The sequence below is a fragment of the Macaca nemestrina genome, chromosome 5 (genome assembly GCF_043159975.1).
Source record: "Macaca nemestrina isolate mMacNem1 chromosome 5, mMacNem.hap1, whole genome shotgun sequence".
NCBI classification, from domain to species: Eukaryota; Metazoa; Chordata; class Mammalia; order Primates; family Cercopithecidae; genus Macaca; species Macaca nemestrina.
The window spans coordinates 90,169,422-90,192,633 of record NC_092129.1 but is presented as its reverse complement, the minus strand read 5'-3'; the positions used below and the strand labels follow the sequence as shown (position 1 = coordinate 90,192,633).

The window sequence follows — 23,212 nt, the reverse complement described above, 5'->3', positions numbered from 1 at the left end:
TCAGAATTCTGACAAAGAAAAAGTATGGTTTTCCAAAAAAGGGTATGTGCAGGAATATTCTTGAATAAAAAGCACAAGCACCTATGCGTTCCTTCCTCTTTTTTGACACTTGGATTTTGCAGGGAAAGTGAAATTAAAAATGGCACTTCTTCATGCAAAAAAAAAAAGAGCAAAAACTCTTAGCACAGATGGTTAGCAACAAGGTTGAGGACACAATTAACAGTCTGAAATTATATCATTGTATAGTCTGTCAGCAACTCCGAAGCTGGGCAGCAGCATCCAGGACTGAATTGGCTTTATTAATAAGGCATCCTTTCATTTCCTTTCTGTCTAACTCTTATGTCACTTGTCACTACAACAGATTTTTTTAAGTATCTGCAAATGAATTTGATCCCAAAAGCTTATCTTTTCTGCAGCATGTGTTATTTCTTCTAAAGTAGAAGTTTCTCTTAAACTTCTACTTACACTTAGTATGGAGCTTTCAGGTAAAACTCTCAAACAAAAAGTGCTTGACACTAGTAAGGCAGAGATCACCCTTTTGGAAAAATATATCTACTACTTATTGATTGCCTTAAATGCAGATAATGCAAATCTCAATTTAATCTCCATGTCTTAAAAAAATGACCAGCAGATAGAAATTAACATTAACGGGTGTATATTAGTCCATTTTCATACCGCTATGAAGAAATACCAGAGACTGGGTAATTTATAAGGAGAAAGCAAGCTAGGTACTTCCTAGATAAAACTGGGGTACAGGCATTGTGTAAATATACCTGTTCCAAGTGGGAGAAAACGTCCAAAATGAAGGGCTTGCAGGCCCCATGCAATTCTGAAATTCAACAAGGCAGTCAAGTCTTAAAGCTTCAAAAGACTTCCTTTGACCCCACATCTCAAATCCAGGTCATGCTGATGCAAGAGGTAGGTTCTCATGGTCTTGGGAAGCTGTGCCCCTGTGTCTTTGCAGGGTACAGACCCCCTCCTGTATGTTTTCATGCTCTGGTGTTGAGTGACTGCAGCTTTTCCAGCTATGTGGTGCATGCTGTTAGTGTATCTATTCTTCTGGAGTCTGTAGGAAGGTGGCTTCCTTCTCACAGCTCCACTAGGCAGTGCCCCAGTGGGGACACTTTGTGGGGGTTCACATTCCACATTTTTCTTCATCATTATCCTAGTGGAAGTTCTCCATGAGGGCTCTGCCGCTGCAGCAAACTTCCGCCTGGACATCCAGGCATTTCCATACATCCTCTGAAATCTAGTTGGAGGTTCCCAACCTTAAGTTATTGACTTCTTTGCACCTACAGGCTCAGCATCATGTGTAAGCTGCCAAGGTTTGGAGCTTGCACCCTCTGAAGCAATAGCCTGAGCTATACAGTGCCCTCTTTTAACCATGGTTGGCACTGAAGCCACTGAGACACAGGGGGCACCATGTCCCAAGGCTGCATAGAGTGGGGCCTCCAGGCTTGTGGTGGGAGGGGCTGCTGTGAAGGTCTCTGACATGCCCTGAAGACATTTTGTCCATTGTCTTAGTGATTAACATTTGGCTTCTCATTACTTGTGCAAATTTATGCAGCTAGCTTGAATTTCTCACCCCAAAATGGGGTTTTCTTTTCTATCACATTATCAGGCTGCAAATTTTTGAAACTTTTATGCTCTACTTCCTCTTGCATGTTTTGCCACCTAGAAATTTCCTCCTCCAGATACCCTAAATTATCTCTCTTAAGTTCAAAGTTTTACAGATCCTTAGGGCAGGGGCAAAATACCACCAGTATCTTTGCATAGCAAGAGTGACCTTTATTCCAGTTCCCAGCAAGTTCCTCATCTCCATCTGAGACCACCTCAGCCTGGACTTTGTTGTCCATATCACTATTCAGAATTTTGGTCAAAGTCATTTAAGTTTCTAGGAAGTCTCAAACTTTCCCACATCTTACTGTCTTCCGAGCCTTCCAAGTCTACAGGACGTTACAAATTTTCTAACACCTTCCTGTCTTCTTCTGGGACCTCCAAAGTATTCCAACCTCTTCCTGTTACCCAGTTCCAAAGTCGCTTCCACATTTTCAGGTATCTTTATAGCAGCACCTCACTAACCAGTACCAATTCACTGTATTAGTCCATTTTCATACCGCTATGAAGAAATACCTGAGACTGGGTAATTATAAAGAAAAAGAGGTTTAATCAACTTATATTTCCACATGGCTGAGGAGGCCTTACAAACATGGCAGAAGGTGAAGGAAGAGCAAAGGCACATCTTACATGGCAGCAGGCAAAAGAACGTATGCAAGGGAACTGCCCTTTATAAAACCATCAGATCTCATGAGACTTATTTGCTGTCACAAGAACAGCACAGGAAAACCCATCCTTATGATTCAATTACCTCAGTTACCTCCTACTGCAACCCCCCCATGACATGCTGAGATTATGATCTACTCTCATCACTGAGAATACTCATATTCTTCAATCATAACGTTCAAATATCTGAAGTATGTCATGCATTACATTCCTAAAATCTTCATAGAAATGTAGTTACATTTGAATGATAAATATTTGTTTTATGTTATATTGACCTTAGAACTAGGTAATAATTAAAACAAACACTTCAGTTTCTGGTTTGTAAAGAGGAGTTTTGATAGAATATTCAATTTTTGCTAATATAGCCAGACATGCAATTGTTTTCATTTCTTTGATTAAAATTAATGAGATTTTTGAAATTATCTCAAAGGCATTATGTTCGTGACAAGTTATCTATAACACAATATGGAAACTATCCTTTAATGATAAGTTTCTTCTGAAATGTATTTTTATTACTGTTTTTATACTTTTACAATATTAATCTTAATGGTAAAATCTAGACAGAATATATAGGCTTTTGTATCATTTTTCCAAAGTTTGGAATACTACTAGTAATTAGAGATTTTTATTGACTATTCTATGAATAAAGATAAAGCGTTCCATGAACAAATAAGTTTCAGAAATGTTTCCTATTGCAGTCTTCTCTGTATCTTTCTATTAGCATACAAACTGCTCTGGTAAGTCCTGTAAAAAAGACTCTGAATCAGGAGGGATGCAGGAGAATAAAAAGCCTCAAGGGAGAATGAGGAAATTAAAGCAAGAAAGTGGAAGGTTCCAGGGGCATCAGAGAAGCTGGGGTTTAGGTCAAAAGGGAGGAAGGCAGAGCAGCATAGCAGTATAAGGCTGAACAGAAAGGAGAGGGCAGATATTCACAGAGGCTTGCACTTTGTGTAATGAACTAGAACAGTGGGAATAGGAAACATAATGAATTAACTCCCTTCAAAATTTTAAAGAGAACTCAAGAATTATGTTGCAAGCTGAGAATCCAGGGATTGTGGGAGATCTGGGAATGTGACAGTGATAAGCAAGTCTTTGCTAGGACTTACCCACTGGCACGCTACTACTTCTCCAGATTCTGGCTGTTGCCTTTGAGATTTTCCTAACTATGGCTTGGCTACTTTTCTTGACTACAGTTTATAATTTCTCTCTTCTTGACTGCTGTATACTCATCTTCCAATTTTAATTTTATCCCGTCTCAATTTTACATCCCAGCCCTCTGAAGTGATTACTTAGTCCAAACACACCTATAAAATATATGTATATTGGTGAAAATATATTTTAATGGCAGTGTCAGTAGTAAGACCAACAGCTTACACACTGGGATTCTTTGCTTGTGAATATTGCTAAGAAACTGTACAATTCTTTTAAAACCTAATAATTTCAGAGATTGAACAGGATATAGAAATATGGCAAAGAAAATCAATCCCATTTACATTTTCTAGTCCTAAGGCAAATTTCTAGGTCCTGAAGTTCATCAGTACAGCTGCTTCTTATATTAACAAGTGATAAGTGATACTAAAAGATAAGATTAATCTCATATCTTGAGAAATACTCAATTTTATTCCTTCTGGCTGTAAATAGAAAACAAATGAAGCACAATCCAGTTATGAATACGGGTCCTGGCCAGCAGAGGTCTGGGCTATGTCAATGTCAGATCTAAGGTAGTAACCTGGAGAGACAAAGCTGGTGCATCTTGCCAAAAGTGAACAAGAGGCCAAATACCAGAAGATCTATAAAAGAAGAAAATGATCAGAATCGGGACAGACTTCGATGAAGTGCTGTTCAAAGGTTCATCATTAACTAAGATAACACAACTAAGTGAATCTAATCCTACATCAGAGGCTGTCTCTTCACTCTCTTCTGTGTATGTCCTACCTCCACCTGAGAAGTTCATTTTTTTCTGTATGCAGGTATGCTATGAGGTCAGCATTACAGGTTGTTAACAAAATTTTCAGAAAGACATAGCTAATAGAAGGATCATGATATATTATTTTGTTTATGCATGCTCAAAAATATTTTTAAAATACATGTACTATGCATACAGAATAGTATTTACATACAAACACTTTTTGACACTGTATTTTATGCTAATATAGGTTTCTTATTTTTTCTCTCTCTCTCTTTTTTTTTTAATTATTATACTTTAAGTTCTAGGGTACATGTGCATAACGTGCAGGTTTGTTACATATGTATACTTGTGCCATGTTGTCGTGCTGCACCCATCAACTCGTCAGCACCCATCAACTCGTCATTTACATCAGGTATAACTCCCAATGCTATCCCTCCCCCTCCCCCGTCTCCCCTCCCCAAAATAGGCCCCAGTGTGTGATGTTCCCCTTCCTGAGTCCAAGTGATCTCATTGTTCAGTTCCCACCTATGAGTGAGAACATGCAGTGTTTGGTTTTCTGTTCTTGCGATAGTTTGCTGAGAATGATAGTTTCCAGCTGCATCCATGTCCCTACAAAGGATACAAACTCATCCTTTTTTATGGCTGCATAGTATTCCATGGTGTATATGTGCCACATTTTCTTAATCCAGTCTGTCACTGATGGACATTTGGGTTGATTCCAAGTCTTTGCTATTGTGAATAGTGCCGCAATAAACATACATGTGCATGTGTCTTTATAGCAGCATGATTTATATTCCTTTGGGTATATACCCAGTAATGGGATGGCTGGGTCATATAGTATTTCTAGTTTTAGATCCTTGAGGAATCTCCATACTGTTTTCCACAATGGTTGAACTAGTTTACAATACCACCAACAGTGTAAAAGTGTTCCTATTTCTCCACATCCTCTCCCGCACCTGTTGTTTCCTAACTTTTTATGATTGCCATTCTAACTGGTGTGAGATGGTATCTCATTGTGGTTTTGATTTGCATTTCTCTGATGGCCAGTGATGACGAGCATTTTTTCATTTGTCTGTTGGCCATATGCATGTCTTCTTTTAAGAAGTGTCTGTTCATATCCTTTGCCCACTTTTTGATGGGGTTGTTTGATTTTTTTCTTGTAAAGTTGTTTGAGTTCTTTGTAGGTTCTGGATATTAGCCCTTTGTCAGATGAGTAGATTGCAAAAGTTTTCTCCCATTCTGTAGGTTGCCTGTTCACTCTGATGGTAGTTTCTTTTGTTGTGCAGAAGCTCTTTAGTTTAATTAGATCCCATTTGTCAATTTTGGCTTTTGTTGCCGTTGCTTTTGGTGTTTTAGACATGAAGTCCTTGCCTATGCCTATATCCTGAATGGTATTACCTAGGTTTTCTTCTAGGATTTTTATGGTATTAGGTCTAACATTTAAGTCTCTAATCCATCTTGAACTAATTGGTTTCTTATTTTTTTAACCCAAGAAAGGGCATAGTTATAGGGGAGAATATACATAGGATAATCAAGATTTTATTATAATTATAAAATAAATTCATAACAACATATAATTTTAAAAACTATTTTTACATAGATTATATCATGTTATCTTCATAAAAAGCCTGTGGTTTTGATGAGGTAAATATTTTGTCTACATTTCAGAAATAAAGAGAAATAAAATCTTAGTGAACTTTAGGGTTGCTGTGGTCTGAATGTTTGTGGCCCTCCCAAAATTCCTATGTTGAAAACCTAATCACCAATGCTATAGAATTAGGTAGAAGAGGAGATTAGGTCAGGAGGGAGAAGCCCTTGTTACTGGTATTAGAGTCTTTATAAAAGAAGCCCTAAAGAGCTGACTCGCCCCTTTCTGCCATGTGACGACACAGTGAGAAGATGGCCCTCACCAGATACCTAATCTGTTGGCACCTTGATCTTGGACTTCCCTGCTTCCAAAATGATGAGACATAAATTTTTGTTGTTTATAAGACACTCAGTTTATGGTGTTTGTTACACAGTCCAAAAGGACTAAGACGGGAGTTTTTTGCTTAGTGCATAACTCATCAATGTCATGGCTAGAAATGAAGCCAAGAGAATTTTAACTCTAAAGAATTATGTACCCTAGAACTTAAAGTATAATAATAATTAAAAAAAAAAAAAAGAATGTGTTCTTACCTACTATCTCTTTCAGATCAAATTATCTGTATTCATGTGGTTGTATGACCTTGGACGAGTTACTTAACCTCTCTATATTTTAGCTCTCTACCTGGAAAATGCTGATACTAATACCATTGGCCTTGTAAGTTTTGTGATAAGGATAAATAATATAAGGAATCAGCAGCCTGAATCACACATGAATGCTATTCCTGTGTGACTCATGAATCACACATAAATGCTATGTGTGATGTTATTTCTTCTATGCAGTAGGAGGAAAAAAATATTGAGAAGCTGGGGATTCCTTCACAGACATTCATTCCATAAGCATTCATTGAGTCTTTCATTATGTCATTCATTATGCCAGGCACTGTGCCAGGTCCTAAAAGACCCAGAGCATAAAGGTATAACTCCTTGCCTTGAGTGGTTTCTGGCCCAAGGAAGGCAAGTACTCATACAAACTAATATTTGTCAAAAGCATTTCAATCACTAAGAAAGAAACAGCGCTGTAGGCATCAAACACAGTGGTGGTCAGGAAAATTCTAGAGGTTTAGAAACTGTTTCCTAGAATGTGGCATTTCAGATAGGGAGGAATATGAGCAGAGGCAATGAATGGAATGAAACAGGAACCACCTTAGTGTGCTTAGAAAACTGTCTTTCAGTATGGCTAGAGAGTGAGGATGATAAGGACCCATAAGATAGAAACTAATAGTTAAATAAGGTTCCTTCCTTCATTCATTCCTTCTTTCCTTTTTTCCTTCCATCCTTTCTATCTTTCATCTCCTCCTCCTTCTTTATCTCTCTCTATCCTTTCCTCCCATCCCCTCCCTTTTGTCCTTTCCTTCTCCTCATTTTTAATATACTCTTTCCCCATATCTCAACCCCTAATTATCAGAAATACCGCATCCTCAATACATGTGTGTTAAGCACAGGGTCATTTGGAACTGTTTACTACCAGTATTTGTCCATTCAGATTATTTTTAAAATATAAAAATATAAAATCATTGGGTGGATTGAAATTTTAGATAAGATGGCCGAGTCACTGTATTTTTGTCAAAGGTAAGTGGGAATGTACTATCCTGAAAAAGGTTGCTAGGAGGGAGTCATATAACAGAGGATAGAGAAATGCCCATTTAAATAATTTAAGCAGATTGCCCTTGCTTATTCCACACCACCCAACTGCATTTAATTTTTACCACTTGGAAATAGGTAACCCTGGTTGTGTACTTAGAAATCCCCAATTCAGCAAGTGAAGAGATGAGTCTTCCCAGATAAAATAGTGAACTGTCCCCCTTAATCCCTGTGCTCTTCCTCTCCAAACTGGCTCTCCTGTTTACCCTGCTGTTGTTCAGTACTTTGTCCTGGATATGTTTTCTCAACATGGAGCCTTCAGCTGCACACACACATACACGTAGAGTAATGCAAACTTGTTTATTATATCATCTGTGACTCCTGCTTTTGGGAAAAGTTAGTTTCTAAGATCCTCTTTCTTCCTTAGTGATTTTTTTTCCAATTAGTTGAACGAATGATGGTATTTGTTTGCAGCTTCCAGTGTTGCCCATAAAAAAGAGTAGTTATTCATTTAGGGAAATTGCTTGATCAATGCTACGCAGGGCCATTATATCTTTTTTGTGCTGATAGGAGAAAAGAGTGATATTCCAGATTGAAACAACTGGAAAAACAGATTGCTGAATTAGAAGTGAAGATATAATTAGATGCACCCTCCAATAATTGGATAGAATTGAAAGCATTTAAGTCTGTACATAATCAAATATTGCCTGGAAATGCTACAGCATCCTCATTTTATGCTAAACAGATTTTTATGGAAGAGCAATAAAGGAGGAAATCTGCTTGCTAATTTGATTAAAAACACCATGGATCTCTGCGATTTCAGCTATTAAGATTCCAAATGGGAGGAGGCTAATTATAAAAGAAAATAAGAAATTGATTTCATCTTTAGGATTTATTATCAAACATTGCATATTTTAAGTGGAATTATTCATAACAATTAAAGATGCACTTTAACAATTACTCTAAGAATAGATATATTCTTAGTTTCACTTTAAAGTGAAAGGAATCTAAAGAAAAAGCAACACTGTAGCTTCGGTATTTATGGGAGAGAGAAGTATTTTGTTAACCACATAAGCCCATTTTACTGAGAAGAAAGCAAATTGAAAGAATATCACTTGCTGAAACACAGATATGTAATGTCTCATAACTTAAGAACTGTATTCATTCTCTGTTTATACTATTTAATTTCTTTATTATATCATAGCTATTAGTAGACACCTCCTTTTTATCTTATTATTTATTCATCCATTAAACAGACATTTACGGAGCAGCTACTATGTGGCAGCCAGTGTTTCAGGCACAGGAGATACAGCAGAGAATGAAAGAGACAAAATTTCCTACCATCAAGAATCTTACATTCTGTTTGAAAAGGGATAATGTAAAAGATAAATAAGTATGATGTATAGTATGTTGGATGGCAATGAATGCTGAAGAAGATAAATATCAAGTGGAAGGGTGAGTTTTTTTTTTTTTGAGATGATGGTCAAAGAAGGCCTCATTGTGGAAACTTGAGTAAAGATTTGAATGAAGTGAAGGAGCTGACCATGCTGATATCTTAAGAAAGCCTCTAGACAGATATGCAAAGGCCTGAGGCAGGCTGTGCATGGCTTGTTTGAGCAACAGCAAGAAATGATGTTGATAGAGTACATCTAGGTAGGTGCTGGGGAGAAGGCACAGGTTGTATGTAGGTCACAAAGCCACAGTAAGGATTTTGATTTCTATTTTAATTTATTTTACTTCATTGCATTTTAGTTTTTTGAGGCAAAGTCTCACTCTGTCACCCAGGCAGGCATGCAGTGGCATGACCACTGCTCACTGCAGCCTCAACCTCCCAGGTTCAAGTGATCCTCCTGCCTCAGCTTCCCAAGTGTCTGGGACTACAAGCACATGCCACCCTCCCCACTAATTATTTGTAGATAGTCTCATTATGTTGCCAGGACTGGACTCGAACTCCTGGGCTCAAGGGACCCCACCTAAACCTCCCAGAGTGTTGGGATTACAGGCATGAGCTACCACACCTGTCCAAATTTTGACTCCAAATTGAGATGGGAAGGAGTGGTAGCATTGAACAGAAGAGGCGTGATCTACCTTATTTTATCAGACGTGAGCTTCTCAACTGCAGGGGCTTCTCTGGGCCATGCAGCTTTGTAAAAATTATCTTAGTGATATACTGTTCTATCTACTGGGTTGTGGATAGCTCAAGAACCTTCTATCTGTTTTATAATTTAGTACACAGTTAATCCTGGAAAGTGTTTATTAATGATGCTGGTTACCTTTTAATGTGGGCCTAACTTAATCATAAAAATAAAAAATTTGCAAACTACAAAGGAAAATCTGAGGGGTTACATCTTTTTAGTCCAGTTTAAATGCCTGTACTTCCTAAGAACTGAATAATTCGGTAAGTTAAAAAATATTTTTATTCATCATGCATATGGCAAATGTTCTTTGCTTTTCCTTTTTAGAACTACATTTAAAGAGAAATGAATTAATTCTGGAGTGCCACTTTGTCACAGAAAGAAGGCAAAGGGATATCTCTAGATTCTTATTTTATGTACCTTCTCATTCTTTGCCATGTTACCATAAAACAGTATTACTGCTTGGTGAAAGTTTTGTTTTATTGTAAAATGGTAAAATGCAGTTTAAATTTATTTCAAAGGATGAATCCAGGAGCCAGCTAAATATGCTCATGGGTCTGCTCAAGCCAAGGTTTTATTGCTGCTAATTGACAAGCCCAGTTGTACAGCACCAAATTTGGAACTGAAAATTCCCTGTCTGTCTTTGAATATCTGTAATTTAATCAAGCTTGCTTTAGCTCCTTTATTACATCATAATGAAATATAAAATACCTCACACACAAATGCTTCTCTTTCAGAAATTAAATAGAAAGCAAAGAATTAGCAGGCCAAGAGTAACAATCAGTGCGAACACAATTACCTTCTCACATGCAAGGGGATGTGCCATGCAAAATGGGGAGAGTTGCTTTATCTATCATAGTAGCATGATCTTTTCTCCCTACTTGCCCAATTTTTTTTTTTTTTTTTTTGAGATAGAGTCTGACTGTGTCACCCAGGCTAGAGTGCAGTGGTCTGATTTCGGCTCACTGTAACCTCCACCTTCTGGGTTCAAGCAATTCTCCTGCCTCAGCTTCCAAGCAGCTGGGATTACAGGTGCACACCACCATAGCTGACTAATTTTGGCATTTTTAGTGGATGGGGTGGGGTGGGGTTTCATCATATTGGCCAGGCTGGTCTGGAACTCCTGACTTCAGATGATCTGCCTGCCTCAGCCTCCCAAAGTGCTGGGATTACAAGCCACCGCGCCTGGCCCCAAATCTTCGTTATCTTCATGTTTGTCCTAAAGCAAAAGAAAAAGATGAGCAACTGTGGAAAATAAAAATACCAAAGTGATTGGTATGTTTTGTGAGAAAACTTAAGCTTCAGGATGCTTATGACTATAATTATTAAACCCAAAGAAAGAAGTAAATCTTCTTCATGTATTTAGAAGCAATGTGAACATTTGCCACTAGTAGGATATAGAGTGAAGATTTCTTAACTCTTCATCCTTTCCATGCTAATTGAATGATGAAGACCTCAGGGGTTTTTCAAAAAATCTCATACAGAGTGCTAAAGCATCACTCGTTGATGGCCGGCCACGATGGATTCAGGCTTGTATAAATAATCCGCAGGGGTTCTTTGAATATATCACAGCCACGCTAGATAAAAGATGATCTGGGACTACAATATAGTTAATATTCCAGAAAAAAAGAAAGTGCATTTGATATGGTTCTACATCAGAGATTAAGGTAAAAGAACCACTGAACATGGGATAAAGAGTACCGAAGTGAAAATTAGTTTTAGAAACACTACAAAGCAAAGACTTTAAAAGCAACATTTATGTTGGAAAGAAAAAAAAGTGTTGAAACTGGGCAGCCCATGTGCAATTAATTGAAGTCCAATCCTTCCTTAAAAGCCCTTTCTAACACACCAAATATCTCACAAAGCTGATGGTAACTAAAAATCTTTCCAACTGTTTAGGGCAATAGACTTATCACTATTCTAGAAATGTAAAAATCTAAGTTCTAGTTGATTAAGTGATCTTGAGTAATTAACTACCACTCAGGGTCTCAGATTCTAACCTAGAGAATAGGAAATTGGGTCTAGAAAGATTGCCAAAGTCCCTCCTATCTCCATAACTATTTGATTCTAACAGCTTCATGGAGCTCTGGGGAATTTAATTATCAAGCAAGTCTCTCCATTAAGCTGGATAATTAAAATGAGTGAGTACTCTGTAGTGCATCGAAGCGGATTCAGATTGCTGGCTTTTTCAAATTTACAGTTTTGCTTTCAGTAAAAATTACACAGTATAATCAGTCCAGCTGTGGAAATGTGCTCTGAAGGCTATTGCTTCCTGAGTTCTTGATACTTTCATTGACCCTATCAAAACACTTAAATATTCCAAAGCCTGGAGCGGCCCTGGAGAAGCTCAAGTTGTAACAATTTTGTACTGCCTGAGGTTTATATTGCTCCAGATAGTATATATTTTGTAATAGGGTTGAAAAGACAGTAAAATTTTTAAAGTGGCCACTCCTATAGTAGTGTAAATACATGAAAATCTAACCAAATGTTGTCTTTATTCTGAGTGTGTACGTGCACAAAAATCCCAACAAAATGTTCTCTAACTAGTCTTACGTGACCCTGGCTTAAAATGTGGGCTGTTAGATTTTGAACTACTTGAGGCCAGGCATGGTGGTTCACACCTGTAATCCCAGCACTTTGGGAGGCTGAGGTGGACAGATCACCTGAGGTCAGGAGTTCGAGACCAGCCTGGCCAGTATGGCGAAACCTTGTCTCCAACTAAAAACACAAAAATTAGCCAGGTGTGGTGGCATGTGCCTGTAATCCCAGCTTCTCAGGAGGCTGAGGCAGGAGAATTGCTTGAACTTGGGAAGCAGAGGTTGTAGTGAGCCTTGAGCCGAGATCGTGCCACTGCACCACAGCCTGGGCAACACAGTGAGATTCGGTCTCAAAAAATAAAAAATAAAAAAATCAAGATTTTGAACTACTTGAAAATAATAGACTGCTTTTATTATGTACAGAGTTAGTATTCTATGTAATTTTGTTGAATTAAATTTAATTCTTCTATCACCAGAGAACAATTTTTTTTATAATGAGGAACATGATTACTAATTTAGATGACATGTAACCAAGTTTAAGGCAGACAAAAAACAAAAAAAGTCTCTATTAGAAACCACAATGGAACATTTTTGGGGATAAAATGAAAATATTAACTTAAAATTCATTCTTCCATCCCTTTTAGCCCAAGTGAGTGAATAATTTTAAAACCTGAAACAAATGTTTTCTTAGTATAACCCTTCTAAAGAAGTCCTGTAATTTCACTAAATCACAGAACTCCCATTGCCTTAGATCAGGTGTGTGTGTATTATCAACATCAAACAAAACTCAATTATTTGTAATTGTCAGCAAAGCTGAGAAAAAACCTTATTGAAACGTGAACATTGTGAGAAAAAATATATCTATGCATTCCATAAAAAGCAAGCATTTCTTTGCCTGAATTTTTAAAAATTGTTTTATTTATAATTATTGTGGATATATAAGAGTTGTACATATTTATATATATGTGATGTTTGGATACAGTATACAATGTGTAATGATCAAATCAGGGCAATTGAGATATCCATCGCCTTAAGCTTTTATCATTTCTTTGTGTTAGGAACATTTCAATTCCACTCTTTTAGTTATTTTGAAATATACACTAAGTTATTGTTAACTATAGTCACCCTATTATGCCACCAAACACTAAATTGTACTCTATCTAATTGCGTTTTTGTACTAATTAACCCTACCCTCCTTATGCCCCTTCTCCATTACCCTTCTCAGCCTGTGGTAACCAGCATTCTATTCTCTATAATTTGTAATAATTATACTTCTAGAGTAAAAGATAAACTCTGCCTACCTGGGTCTTGATTCTCTTAGGAGGGATAAGTCATGTCCAAGAATAGAATACAAAAAGAGAAAATGGGGTCGGTAGTATGATGTTATACTATACTTGGTGTGCTATACTAAATGGTGTCAGTTTCAGATAAAATGACATTAGAATTCAGGAGGGAGACATTCCAGCTGGAGCAATTAGGAATCAGGGAAGTCATTGTAAACAAAGTGGTATTTTTGATAGACCTGGACTTCAAAATATGGAAATTAGTGGGGAGGGTGATGAATCCAGCATTCCAAGGAAAAAGCAAGGGGAGAAGGAAGTGTGAGGCACCAACTGAAAAGAGGACTTGATCTTTCTGAGCCTCTAGTGTGTGAAAGAGATCAATGGGCTGTGAGGGGCTAGATGGTGTAAAGCTTTGGAGGCCTGACGTGCACTTTAATCATCAGACATGGACCAGGTATAGAGGGTTTTAAGAAGGAGAATGACAGAACCAGAGCTGTGCTTTTGGAGATTTATTCTGACAGCAGTGTGTAGGATGGATTGAAGGAGGTGATGCCAGCTCAGGCTCAACAATTCCTTAAAGTGGAGAAAAGGCACAGTTGCAGTAGAGACTAACCCACGTGCCACTGAAAATTGTCCTGTGTTCTACCTGCAGCACCAATCTGAAGACTGTCCACCTCTTTCCAGAATACCATGGATCTGTGAACAGTTAAAACCTATTACATGAGCTGTGTGGAGCTGACCTGATAGGGATAATTATAATAAAAGGTTTATATCATTCCCTAGGACTAGGGGTAAAGGCGGTATAACACTCTTACACTCCTACTTTGTTCCTGTTTTAGCTTTTGAAGTTTTATAATAGCAAGTTACTTGATTTGTCTTGAGATTTGTGCTGTATCACTGATATAAGCTTTCTAATTATCTTTATTAACGTGGCTACAGAAAGGAAAAATGTGATTCCATAATTTAGATTTGTAGATAGCAAATAGAATGCTAATTGATACTTTGGAAATATGATTTTCAAACTTAGCAGAGTAGGTAACAGCAAGAAAAATGTTTTAACCTGAAGTCATTTTGAAGGCTAAAATAGATGTTAAATTTAACCTGAAAGGGAAAGTGAGGAGAACCCTGCTTGAGGCTTTAATTCTTTGATTAAACTTGATAGTGGGTTATCTTTAGGGTAACCTCTACTCCAATATGAGCCTCATTCTATGGGCCAAGCCATTGTAATTATATATAATAGAATTTTTTTTTTCCAAAATACATTACAATATCTGAAGGAGATAATCACATTTTAGCAGAGAGAAATGAAAATCTGTCAAAGAGAATGAAGAAATTGTATTTGCCTTTCTTGTCTTTGGTGCCTAAAGTGAAATGAAATTGTTTTCCTGTTATCAGGCCAAGTGCAGACATACTTTAAGGGACCAGCCTTCCTTAACGATTTTACCAGGTAAAGACATCAGTTCTGCCTTCCTCCTTGCTTTAGGGCACTGCAAATGGCTTCAGAGCACATCTATATGCTAGTTCACTGGAAAGAATCGTTGTCCAAAGTTTTGCAGAACAAAACTCCCCTCAATTCTCAAGAGACCAGTTACACAAAGCTGTGAGCTGAGTTTTGTTATATTCAGATTCACTATCCAGATCTCTCATGAGCTTTGAGTTTCAGCTAGGATATTTTGAACCTAAGGAATATTTTACCCTTTCTCTTTCTCCAGGAAGCAACGATCCAGTATAAAAGGAGTTATATAAGCAAGACATAACTGTGAGCTTTGAAACTATTTTTAATCACCAGAGCCTGCTTCTTACCATAAAACGATTTCTCAAGCTCCATAATTTGGGATAGAAAACAATGGCAATCTTGAAGACATACCAGCAAGGACATTATTGAAGTAGAGAAGCATTCAAAATGGGATCAGAGGACGCATCTATTCACAGGTCCACTTGATGCCAAGGCTTATAGAAAAAAATCAGAGATATATTTAGTGTCATTGAAACTGTTCCCATTTTTACATAGGGAGAGATCAGCATTATATTTTGAGAAACCATAGGGAAGGAGCCTGTCTTTTAAAGTCTGGTGCTACCCAGGATTCTGTCTTTGGTCATGGGCTCATCTAATGGGTCATCTCTTACTCTGTTATAGTTTTACCTGTTACACGCTGTATACGCTGCTAACATCCAAATCTAAAAATTCAGCCCAGACCTAATCCCTGAGGTTCAGATTTGAAGATTTGTGTGATGACCTAGATATATATGTGGATATCCCTCCCACAGGCATCTGGCACCCGCCCTGTCTTCTAGAGCACCCTGTCCCCACTCATAGCACTCCTTGTATTGAGTTCTAAGTGCTTATGTCACTGCTTATCTCCTCCACTGGACCAAAAGCACTGGGAAGGTCAGGGTGAGGTCTGTTTTGTTCATAATTAAAAGCCTTGCTCCTGGTACATAGCAACTGTTCAATAAATATTTTTTAAATAAGTGAATCACTGGAGTGGGGCTTGAAAAATTCTGGAATAATTATAATTTTATAAAATGTCCTTCTAACGCAATCTGCTCTCCAGCCCCTGCCATTTAAGATGAAGGGACTGCATTAGGACTTACTTAAGTACCTGTCTACTTAGGGTCACAGCACACTGATTCGCTGTGTAGGCATTTTGGACTATGATTTGTTGTATGACTTTGCCTATGAATATTCTGCCAAGTACAAATACTTTAATATGATTGAACATTCAGTTGATGAAGTTGTAAATAGATAATTATTGCCTTTCAGAAGAAAGTTGCTAAAAATGCATATATATTCAAAGCAATACCTGAGAAGCATAACATAAAAAGCGTTTGCATTCCAATGAACACGGTTCAGTGAAAGCTGAGCTTTGCCTCACAGAGGCTAGGCAAACTGCATCTGGGAACCTTCTGGGAAAACTATAGAAATCCAATTAGGAACAGTCTTCAATGGACTCAGAATGTTTAGGTATGATAGAGAAACCAGTAATTCTTCTCATCAGTAAAAGTAATGAAGTGCCTTTTAAAAAGCCCTTCCGTGTCTCCTGTTTAATAAGTAGATATAAAATTGGGGTACTTACAAAAAGTATTTAATTGTCATAGGTAATTGCCAAGATACATTTTTAAGAATCCAAATTTGGTCAAGAAATACATATAAACAACTTTTGAAGAACATCAAAAATTGAAGAGCATATCAGACCATCTGGGACTGGATTCCCTTCAACTCGTCTGGGATGTGCTCTCTGCCCCTCCCTGAGCCAGCTGCTTCATTTTTCCCTGTCCTCCTGTCTTTAAAATCACAAAAGGACATTAGACATTAACTGATGCCTTGCATTAATTTATATTTGGGGGATACTGGAAAAACTGACATTTCTTCTAAGTGTGCAGGATTCGCCTGAGTAGACAGTGTGAGAAAAAGTTATAAATACTTTTCAGGTCTCTTTTCAAGTATGAAATTGAGAAATATCCTGAAAAGTCAGAGTCAGACTGAATTTAGCTAAGAAAATACAAATCCTATGATTTCTGCTACAATGGTATCTGAATCAAGATAATGACCATTAAATCTCAGACCTTTACAAAGGTCTTCAGTCAGGCAGAACAAAAACAGTAATTTGTTAAATAAGACTATGGGAAATACTACCCATCTCCTGAGGTCCCTCATTTATCACTTTGTCTTGAATCTCACTTCTCCAGTTTCCTTATAGTTTTCAATTACGAATGCTAGAATCACTGCTGTCACTTAAAAAAATAGAATGTCTTTATTTCTTTATACCATTTGCATTTTAATTTCCTGTCCCTTTCAGAGACATTTCTTTTGCTAAGTAATGGCTAGCAGCCAATCTCAATCTGGAGAGGAAATGATCAAAATCTTAATTCTCCTGGAGGGGGAGCTACTATATTTGTCTTTTGTTTCTGGATTTGATCATCAGACTGTATGTTTCTGCCACATTAACCTCATTTTAGCAGTAGTTTTCAATGAGTGAGAGGAAAAAGTAGAAGAGATGCTTTCGATCCAATGGTTAATTTGTTTGACACAACATTTGCTTCCACACAATGGGTGATGGTAGTTTATATTACTCTTTAAATCAGAGTTCAACACATGTTTTATAGTATCAAATTAATAATATTCATTGTGCATCTTAAAGTTGGATATTAGCAAAAGTGATAGAAATACATGAACACAGAGCAGCAAAATCATCTTCACAAATGGTGATCCTCTGTTAATGTTGAGTTTTTGTTCTTCTTATTCCCTTTAGTCATCTATATGGTCAAATTATCTGGTCAAATTTTATTTTTAAAAATTATGATTTTTCTTAGATTCCAATAGTAATACAAAAGCAAACAAACAGTACTTAGTTACTTTTTACTTGTTAGTTGAAAATTGTAAGGTATTAAAGTAAACATGTTTTTACTTTTTTGTAAAGTAAGATTGTATGAGACAGAATGTACATCTTAAATTCTCTTAAAGAAAGTAAATTTATTAACTTAAGAGTTCAGAGGTTAGTGGACTCTGGGTGTAGTCTGATCAAGTCACTCAATTTTTTATAATTCTATTGGCTCTTTTTTATTCCATGAAAAGCTTCATTCTGTGACTTAACTATTTTTGTGCCTGCAAAGAATGATTGCATTTGTAAGTATCACTTCTTCCTATAATACTGTCCAATTATAAAGAGAATGTCTTAGATTAAGTAAAAAGATAACTACCTTTCTCCCAATAGTCAAAAATTTTTGGCTTCATCTTGTTTGAAACAAAGTATTTCATGTGAACACCTCTGAATCAATCAGTGTAACTGACAACTCCTGGATATGCAGATTGGAAGACAGGCATAGGCAGTGGATTAGGTCTCATGCACTGGGGTCAGTCCTTCAAAGTGCTTGCTGCTGTGCAATAGGAGAGAGGCACAGCACATGCTGAGGAGGCAATGACAGTCACTGCAGATACCCAAACTTTCTTAACATTTCAATTGGCTCTTAAATCACAAAAGTATTCTCTCTAGCATACAGAAAAATGATCCCCAATCATCAGAGCAAAGATTCTCTCAATTCTACAGCAGTCAAGGTTTACTTCCCTATAATGCCTGCCTTTTTTTTGAATGCTCTTAGCAAGCTTTATAGCAATTTTAAAATCTGATTCTTTGAAATCCAGAAAGTTACTAATTGGGAGTTAGAAGGGGGAAAAAAAAGAGTCAGTGTCAAAAGGTTTATTGTAAAGGTCTTTCTTGTCTTTTTGGGAGAGGGGGAGAGAGGGTTATGGTCTGAAATGTGTTCTCAAATTCATGTTGAAGTCCCAATCTCCAGTATGTTTTTGGAGATAAGGTCTTTAAAGAAGTGATTAGGCCCTAATCTAAAATGACTATCAGAAAAGCAAGATGTCCCTATAAAAAAAGCAAGAGCTGGAGATCGAGACCATCCTGGCTAACATGGTGAAACCCTGTTTCTACTAAAAATACAAAAAATTAGCCAGGCATGGTTGTGGGTGCCTGTAGTCCCAGCTACTTGGGAGGCTGAGGCAGCAGAATGGTATGAACCCAGGAGGTGGAGCTTGCAGTGAGCCGAGATCACGCCACTGCACTCCAACCTGGGTGACAGAGGGAGACTCCGTCTCAAAAAGAAAAAAAAGAAAGAAAAAAAAGCAAGAGCTACCAGAGGTAAGAGCACACAAAGGAATGACCAAGAGATGAGGCAGCGGGACGGCAGCCATCTGCAAGCCAAGAAAGAGTTTCAGAAGGACTCAACCCTGCTGACCCCTTGATGTTGGACTTCCAGCCTCTAGAACAGTGAGGAAATACATTTCTGCTGCTTAATCTACCCAGTTTGTGGTATTTTGTTATGGTATCCCTAGCAAACTAATACAGAACAGTGGTTTGTTTGCTTTTTCTTAACTTTTCTTTTGGAGGCTATAAAACCAACTGCTTCTTCCAACATTTTAATTTAGGATTTTGTTGCAGTAGGAGACTTGATTTCATAGAAGTAATAGTTATTTTGCTGGTGTTCAAAGGATACTTCTGGCACTTGGTTAGGTTGATGCGTTTCTCTTCACCAGTGAAGTCTAATGCTACAGGAAAGTTTTCAAATTTCACACTGGTCCAGGACCAGTAATTTTCCTTCCAACTGGCAAATACTTTGAGGATGACAGCTGTGAGCCAGTGCAACTTTCACCATGGTCTCTTTCTAATTTTTTTGTTGGTGTTTATGAGTATAACTTTTCCCCTTGGAGCCTTGGGTTCATTCCTGGTGATGCAGGATTTTATCTCCTTAGCTCAGCTAGGTCTGGGTTCTTGTCTTGTCTCATGACCAGGAAAAATCAAGAACACAGACACTTGAAGAGTGAGTGGAGTAGAATTTATTAAGTGAAAATGAAAGCTTTCAGCAAAAAGGGGCATCCTGAAAGCAGGTTGCTAGTTGCCCTTCACAGTACAAGGGCTCTTATATATATAAGCTGATGGAGCTGGATTCCCTATTTGTATAAGGCACAAATTCCAGGTGGCTCTGCCCCATTCACCCCAGTGTGCATGTGGACACTTAATCGTCTCCAGGCATGTTTAGGCAAGCCCCTGTGTAAGTTCCCTTATCTGCACAAAATATCTGGTGTAGGTGCTTGTAGGTCAGGTCAAGTCAGATGTTCTTCAGGGACCCTTCCCTTACTGTCTGCCTAAAGCAAGCTGGTTAACTCCTTTCAGTGGCTTTGAACGTTTTTTGCTGTTGTTTTTCTAAGCACTATCTCTTTTCATTTTATTTCACCATAAATCCAGTTCTTATAATGTATAAAAGAAATATCTCCTTTTAATGTGTGCTGAGGTTTGGAACTCAAATGTACAAATTATGACTGCCTATGTATAAAAAATAGAAATATGTTACCGTTAAATAAAATAATAGGCAGACAATGTTAGTTTGAAATGTTCTTTTTCCCCTCTGCTCCTATTAAATTTGGGTTGGTTCCTTGTTAGAGAAAAGAGAAAGAAATAAAGTGCAATGCTTTTGCCTAGAAACTTATCCCCAAAGGAACTGAGTTAACTGTACCTAGCCCCAGAGAAAGACATGAAATTATGACTGGCTAAAAAGGCTAACCAAGATGTGTGTTTTGCTAGAATTTCTTCTTATATTCTTTGAGCCTATATAATACAATATGATCAGTACCTTCACTTTCATTGTTTGTTGTAATTGTGAAATGAGTGTGATAATTCTGCCCATGATACCTCAGAGTCTGTTACCAAAGTCACTGAAAACATCACAAAGGAGGACCTTGAGCTCCTCAGAATATGTTGAATAAGTATTAAATGTGATAAACTGTAGAGAATCTGGGTGTTTTCGTAATCTTTTCATTATTCTGGTGAGCTTATTTTTGTGTTATTCCTTTGGAAGAGAATGCCTAATAAAATGAGTTGAGTAATGTATACTGTGTCAGAGTGAACAATACTCCTGGATTTGGGAGTGTTTATTTTAGTTATAAAGGAAGCTGCAGTTTAGAATTTATTCTAGAGTAGTGGTTCTCCCAGCACGGAGTTTGAGATCTGAGAATGGACAGACTGCCTGCTTAAGTGGATCCCTGACCCCCGAGTAGCCTAACTCGGAGACATCCCCCACTAGGGGCAGACTGACACCTCACACCTCACACCGCTGGGTACACCTCTGAGATGAAGCTTCCAGAGGAATGATCAGGCAGCAACATTTGCTGTTCAGCAGTATTCACTCTTCTGCAGCCTCCGCTGCTGATCTCCAGGCAAACAGGGTCTGGAGTTGACCTCGAGCAAACTCCAACAGACCTGCAGCTGAGGGTCCTGACTGTTAGAAGAAAAAATAACAAACAGAAAGGACATCAACATCAAAACCCCATCTGTACGTCACCATCATCAAAGACCAAAGGTAGATAAAACCACAAAGATGAGGAAAAAGGAGTACAGAAAAGCTGGAAATTCTAAAATTCAGAGTGCCTCTCCCCCTCCAAAGGAACACAGCTCCTTACCAGCAATGGAACAAAGCTGGACAGAGAATGATTTTGACAAGTTTAGAGAAGAAGGCTTCAGAGGATCAAACTTCTCTGAGCTAAAGGAGGAATTACAAACCAGCGCAAAGAAACTAAAAACCTTGAAAAAAGATTTGACGAATGGCTAACTAGAATAACCAATGTAGAGAAGTCCTTAAACAACCTGATAGAAGTGAAAACCATGAAACGAGAACTGAGTGACAAATGCACATGCTTCAGTAACTGACTCGATCAACTGGAAGAAAGGGTATCAGTGATTGAAGAGCAAATGAAAGACATGAAGTGAGAAGAGAAGTTTAGAGAAAAAAGAGTAAAAAGAAATGAACAAGGCCTCCAAGAAATATAGGACTACGTGAAAAGATCAAATCTACGTCTGATTGGTGTACGTGAAAGTGATGGGAAAAATGGAACGAAGTTGGAAACCACTCTGCAGGATATTATCCAGGAGAACTTCCCCAACACAGCAAGGCAAGCCAACATTTAAATTCAGGAAATACAGAGAATGCCACAAAAGATACTCCTTGAGAAGAGTAACTCCAAGACACAAAATTGTCAGATTCACCAAAGTTGAAATGAAGGAAAAAATGTTAAGGGCAGCCAGAGAGAAAGGTCAGGTTACCCACAAAGGGAAGCCCCTCAGACTAACAGCAGATCTCTCAGCAGAAACTCTACAAGCCAGAAGAGAGTGGGGGCCAATACTCAACATTTTTAAAGAAAAGAATATTCAACCCAGAATTTCATATCCAGCCAAACTAAGTTTCATAAGTGAAGGAGAAATAAAATCCTTTACAGACAAGCAAATGCTGGGAGATTTTGCCACCACCAAGTCAGCCTTACAAGAGATCCTGAAGGAAGCACTAAACATGGAAAGGAACAACCGGTACCAGCCACTGCAAAAACATGCCAAAAAGTAAAGACCATTGATGGTAGGAAGAAACTGCATCAAATAACGAGCAAAATAACCAGCTAATATCATAATGACAGGATCAAGTTCACACATAACAATATTAACTTTAAATGTAAATGGGCTAAATGCTCCAATTAAAAGACACAGACTGGCAAATTGGATAAGGAGTCAAGACCCCTCAGTTTGCTGTATTCAGGAGACCCATCTCACGTGCAGAGACACACATAAGCTCAAAATAAAGGGATGGAGGAAGATCTACCAAGCAAATGGAAAACAAGAAAAGGTGGAGGTTGCTATCCTAGTCTCTGATAAAACAGACTTTAAACCATCAAAGATCAAAGGAGACAAAGAAGGACATTACATAATGGTAAAGGGATCAATTCAACAAGAAGAGCTAACTATCGTAAATATATATGCATCCAATACAGGAGCACCCAGATTCATAAAGCAAATCCTTAGAGACTTACAAAGAGACTTAGACTCCCATACAATAGTAATGGGAGACTTTAACACCCCACTGTCAACATTAGACAGATCAACGAGACAGAAAGTTAACAAGATATCCAGGAATTGAACTCAACTCTGCACCAAGCAAACCTAATAGACATCTACAGAACTCTCAACCCCAAATCAACAGAATATACATTCTTCTCAGTACCACATTGCACTTACTCCAAAATTGATCACAGAGTTGGAAGTAAAGCACTCCTCAGCAAATGTACAAGAACAGAAATTATAACAAACTATCTCTCAGACCACAGTGCAATGAAACTAGAATTCAGGATTAAGAAACTCAATCAAAACCACTCAACTACATGGAAACTGAACATCCTGCTCCTGAATGACTCCTGGGTACATAACAAAATGAAGGCAGAAATAAGGATGTTCTTTGAAACCAATGACAACAAAGATACAACATACTGGAATCTCTGAGACACATTTAAAGCAG

The 23,212-nt window shown here is 37.8% G+C and overlaps 1 protein-coding gene across 4 annotated transcripts in view; it reads left to right on the top strand.

Annotated features, from left to right (window-relative positions):
• Positions 1-23,212, top strand: part of LOC105498558 (fucosyltransferase 9) — a 195,769-nt gene that overhangs the window by 123,174 nt on the left and 49,383 nt on the right. Inside the window, exon 3 of one of the 4 annotated variants that reach the window (XR_011623533.1) lies at positions 8,677-16,379. The exons of the other annotated variants lie outside the window; for them this stretch is intronic. The gene's annotated coding sequence lies outside the window, so the exon portion shown is untranslated. Of the gene's footprint in view, positions 1-8,676; positions 16,380-23,212 lie in introns of those variants that run through there. 4 annotated transcript variants of the gene reach the window in all.